Genomic DNA, 6,061 nt, shown 5'->3' on the forward strand with positions numbered 1-6,061 from the left:
TTGGGTTCTATGAATTTCTTTATTCTGTCCTTAATTTCTTCTACAACCCAGTAGCTTTTGAGTAAGGTGTTGTTCAGTTTCCAATTATGCCTTTTAATTTTTTTTAATGGAGAGGTTAATGCCACCCTTAAAGATAAAAAGAATGCAGGGATGGTGATTCTCATCATCTCCTCCCTTTAATTCACCAATCTGGTCCCTACAAAAGTCAGATAGATCCTGGAGAATGATAGTTTACTGCAAACTCAACCAAGTATCAACCCAGTTGCAGCTGCAGTGCCAAATATGGTATATATTCTAGAGCATATTAACATGACCTCAGGTAGAAAACAGTCATTGATCTAATAAATGCATTCTTTTCTGTACCTTTCAGAAAAGAGGAACAGAAGCAGTTCATATTTGCATGGGATGGACAAAAGTTTACATTTTTGGTTGTTTCCTATGGGTTAAGGTAGCTCTCCTGACCTTGATCATATTATACTCAGAAGGGATCTGGACTATTTGGAAATCCTAAGGATATCATCTTGGTTCACTTTATTGATGATATGCTATTCAGACCACATGAGCAAAGCTTGATAATATGTTGGAGACCTTGATAAGGTACATGTGCTCCAGAGGGTGGAATATATACCAAATGAAGATTTGGGGACTAGACACATAAGTGAAGATTTTAGGTGTCTAGTTGTCTGGGAGGTCGTATGATAGAATTTTGCAAGACCAACAACTTATTCATTGCAAATACCTTTTTTTCAACAACATAGTGATTATACACATGGACCTTGCTGGATGGAATACACACACAGGAATGAAATCCACTATATCTGTGGAAAGAGATAATGGAGAAACTCAATATCATAGTTAGAACAAGGCCAGGGGCAACTGCAGAACAGACCATCAATTGCGCAAATACAAGTTCAAATTGAAAGTGAAGAAAATGAAAACGAGTCCACAAGAGTCAAAAGTATGGCCTTTAGTATATCCCACCTGAATTTAGAGAGTATCTCAAGAATATGTTTGATGCATTGAACACTAATAACTGGAGACCAGACAAGTTGTGGTATGACATCAAGGGCATGATAAATGAAGAAAGCAAAAGGTTATTAAAAAGACAGGAAAAAAAGAAAACACCAAAATGAATGTCAGAAAAGACTCTGAAACTTGCTCTTGAATGTAGAGTAGCTAAAGAGAAAGGAAGAAATGATGAAATAAAAGAGCTGATGGGAAGATTTCAAAGTGTAGCTTGAGAAGACAATTTATTATAATGAAATGTGCAAAGACCTGGAGTTAGAAAGCCAGAAGGGAAGACCACGCTTGGCATATTTCAAGATGAAAGAATTAAAAAAAAAATTAAACCTCGAGTTGCAATATTGAAGGATTCTATGGGTAACAATTGAATGGCACAGGAAGCATCAAAAGAAGGTGGAAGGAATACACAGAGTCACTGTACCAAATAGAATTGGCCAATGCTCAGCCATTTCAGAAGGTAGCATATGATCAAGTACTGACGGTATTGAGGGGAGAAGTCCAAGCTGCACTGAAGGCACTGCTGAAAAACACGGCTTCAGGAATTGGCAGAATACCAATTGAGATGTTTCAACAAAAAGATGCAATGCCGGAAGCGCTTACTCGTCTATGCAAAGAAAATTGGAAGACAGCTACCTGGCCAACCAACTGTAAGAGATCTATATACATGCCCATTCCAAAGAAAGGTGATCCAAAGGAATGTGGGAATTATCAAACAATATTATTAATATCACAGGCAATAAAATTTTGCTGAAAATAATTAAAAAACAGTTGCAGCAGTACATCAACAAGAAATTACCTGAAATTCAAGCCAGATACAGAAGAGGACATGGAACAAGGTATATCATTGCTGATGTCAGATGGATCTTGGCTGAGAGCAGAAACTACCAGAAAGATGTTTATTTGTATTTTATTGACTACGCAAAGGCATTCAACTGTGTGAATCATAACAAATTAACATTGTGAAGAATGGGAATTCCAGAACACTTAATTGTGCTCATGCAGAACCTGTATCTAGATTAAGAGGCAGTCGTTCAAACAGAATAAGGGGATACTGCGTGGTTTAAGGAAACCCTGGTGGCATAGTGGTTAAGAGTTCGGCAGCTAACCAAAAGATCGGCAATTTGAATCCACTAGCTGCTCCTTGAAAACTCTATGGGGGCAGTTCTACTCTGTACTGTAGGGTCGCTATGAGTCAGAATCAACTAGACTTGACAGCAATGTTTAGTTTGCTTTGGTGTGGTTTAAAATCAGAAAAGGTGTGTGTCAGGGTTGTATCCTTTCACCATACTTATTCAATCTGTATGCTGAGCAAATCTGAGAAGCTGGACTATATGAAGAACTCAGCATCAGGATTGGAGGAAGACCCATTAACAACCTGTGATATGTAGATGACACAACCTTGCTTATTGATGAAGATCAAAGACTACAGCCTTCAGTATGGATTACACCTCAACATCAAGAAAATAAAAATCCTTACAACTGGTCCAGTAAGCAATATTATGATAAAAGGAGAAAAGACTGACGTTGTCAAGGGTTTCATTTTACTTGGATCCACAATCAATGCCCATGGAAGCAGCAGTCAAGAAATCAAAAGGTGCATTGCATTGGGCAAATCTGCTGCAAAGACCTCTTTAAGTGTTAAAAAGCAAACCTGTCACCTTGAAGGTACGTCTGACCCAAGCCATGGTATTTTCAATCACCTCATACTTATGTGAAAGCTGGACAGTGAATAAGGAAGGCTGAAGAAGAATTGATGCTTTTGAACTATGGTATTGGCCAAAAATACTAAATATACCATGGACTTACAGAAGAACAGACAAATCTATCTTGAAGAAGTATAGCCAGAATTCTCTTCTGAAGCGAGGATGGTGAAGACTTCATTTTTCTTATTTTGGTGTGTTATACAGAGGGACAAGTCCCTGGAGATCAGTGAAAAAGAGGACGACCCATGATGAGATGGACTGACACAGTGGCTGCAACAGTGAGCTCAAATGTAGCAATGATTATGAGGATGGTGCAGGACCAAGCAATGTTTCGTTCTATTGTACACATGGTCACTATGCAATGGAACTGACTCGGCACCTAACAACAACAACAGCTGTCTGGGACATGCCAGGCCATCTTCTCCAAACTAAAGAAGAAACTATTGCATCTCATACTTCCACCAATAAGAAGGAAGCATGATGCCTAGTTTGCTTCTTCAGGTTCTGTTGTTGTTGCTAGGTGTTGTCAAGTCAATTTCGACTCATAGGAACTGCATGTAATAGAGCAGAACTGCCCCATAGGGTTTTCTTGCTGTAATCTTTATGGAAGCAGATTGCCTGGTCTTTCTCCTGCAGATCTGCTGGGTGGACTCAAACTGCCAACTTTCCAGTTTGCAGGTGAGAACTTAACCGTTTGCACCACAAGCGTTCCTTCTTTAGATTCTAGAAGCAGCATATTTCACCCTTGCGAAAAATTCTCTGAATCATTTACCAGGTGACAATGAAGCCTGCCAGATTTGAGTGGGTTCCAAGGCAGGAAAGGACTCTATGTGTGAGGTCCAGGCTGCAACACATATAGCATTGATGCTTTGGCTGTATGAGGGGGTATTGCTGGTGTTGCAGGTGTCCATTGTGGAAGTCATCTGTGTGGAGTTCATAGCAAGCCTGAATAAGAGAAACACAACATATACCACTATGGTTCTGGAGCAAGGCGATAGCATCCATAGTGAATTGTACACCTTTTGAAAAATAACTCCTCATGGCACAATGGTTAAACACTCTAGTGGAATAAGTTTGTCACTCAGGTGATCCACCAGGGGTCTCCTGGTTCTCCCCTGTACAATCTTTATATAAAATGGACAAATGCAACAGCCACATCCTGAGAGGACATTAGTGACCAGAGGATTAGACTTCTCAGGGATGAGTGTCTGGGTTACTCACCTAGACCATGAGAGACAATAGCCAGGAATGAGGGGAATATGGAATAGGTAGTATTGAAGGGAGACAGTGAATATTCTTTATGGATATGCTACAGCAGTGGGAGCTGTAAGTCTTTCTACTAGTCTACACTTATAAATTTCCACAGGAACAGAGCAGAATTCTGGAATAGCTGTACCTATTTCTAATTATACCACGCAAGTGATCAAGGGGTAAACTGTACTGTACATTTTGATACCCCACTCATAACAGTCCCTTCAGAACTGAGGCACTCATTTCCCCAGCTGTCTGGAGAGTTGGTGGCTAATGGTTCTTAGTTGAACCTCTCTCTGGGAATTGACCTCAGCCAAAGAATTGCCTCACAAGAGGCCACACCCCTTCCATGCTGAACACCTTGCATTAAAGCAGGAAAATTTTAAAGGGCTATTCTAGTTCTTGAGCTCCTGAAAGGATCACCAGGAGCCTCTCTTGTAACTGGAGTTCAACTGCTCAGTCTGGTCTTTTTTCCTTCCTCATGAGTGTAATTTCTGAGAGCACATCTCAGTAAAATTCCTGAATTCAAATCTCAGTCTTGAGTCACCTTCTTGGGAATGCAATCTAGAACAGTTCTCTTCCTCTGTGATTTCATTCACTTTCATAGGCTTAAATACTATTGCTCTGTTTCTAACCAGAGTTTTGAACCCATTCAAACCCCTGCTGAGAATTTTGCATTTCGACCCCAGATATACGGAATCAGAATCTACATTTTAACAAGATCCTCAGGTGAATCGTGTGTATAATAAAAATTGAGCAGCCATAGCACTTAGCCACTACACCACCAGGGTTTCCGGTATATCATATACAAGGGATTTAATACAGGGATGGAGTTACAGGGTGATGGAGAGGCTGAGGAACCAAATAAACAATGGTGAGGCAACCCAGAGATCAGCAACAGTAGGAAACTGATATCTTAGAGCTGGAGGGACAAAGGCAGGCAGTGGCGGTTGAATCACCCAACAAAAGCTGGATCATGAAGAACATTTAGTGAGAATAATGGTCTCACTTTTAGGGATATCAAACAAGAGGAGTTTGAGGCACTGAAGAGACATAACCATTGAATTGATTCTGACTTATGGAGACCCCAAGTGCTTCAGAGCAGAACTATGATCTTCAGGGTTTTCTTGGCTATAATCTTATGGAAGCAGATTGCCAGGCATTTCTTCCATGGCACTGCTGGGTGGATTCGAACCACTGTCCTTTTCGTTAATAGCTGAGAAAGAACAGTTTGTACCCCCCCCATGAACCTATATCCACAAAACCCAATGCCGTCGTTATAATAAATCCTAACAACTGGTAGAGCAAGTTTTTGCACCTCCTTCAATTGACCAAAAATTCCTTCACTCTTTCATTAGTTCTTACAAATTTAGCATCAACTAGTCAAGTTCCATGGAACACACTATTGAGATTTTGATTGGCATTACAGTGAATTTGTTTATTTAGAAAGGAATGACATTGAGTCCCTCTATACTCAAACATGGTATGTTTCTCCATTACCTATCTTTTTCTTAAGAAATAAGGCTTTGTAATGATTCCATTAAGGTATCTTATTATTTCTTTGCTCCTGGAATTGCTATCTTTAAAAAATTACATTTTTTCTTGTGATTGTGGGGAATGCAATTGTAAATATGAATGGTTTTGTCTAGCAACATAACTAAACTCTCTTATTAATCATCATAACTCGAGTTCCGATTATCTTGGGTTTTTCTGTGTAAACAATTCAGAACGCTCTTTAAAACATGTATTTATATTCAGTGTTTTAATTAGGTAATGTAATCAGCTCTAAAATTAAACATATAAACGCGTACAGTAGCACTCTTCCTCTCACACTTGTCCCCTGCTCACCCGGTTCCTAACCCTTCACCTCTCACAGCCCTCTTTTCTTCTGTATTGCTGTACAGCTTCTTCGTGAATATGCAAACAAATATAATTTAAATTCTTATTCACTTCTCTCTTTTCGCAAATGTAGCAAACTATAAACAGAGTCATGCACCTAGCTTTTCTCTCTTTGCTATAGCTGGAAAAATCATTTTTTCAAAAAGTCTGTTTAATAGCAATAGACTAGGGGAGGAGACCGGGTG

Source organism: Loxodonta africana, chromosome 1, assembly GCF_030014295.1.
Source record: "Loxodonta africana isolate mLoxAfr1 chromosome 1, mLoxAfr1.hap2, whole genome shotgun sequence".
Taxonomy (NCBI): Eukaryota; Metazoa; Chordata; class Mammalia; order Proboscidea; family Elephantidae; genus Loxodonta; species Loxodonta africana.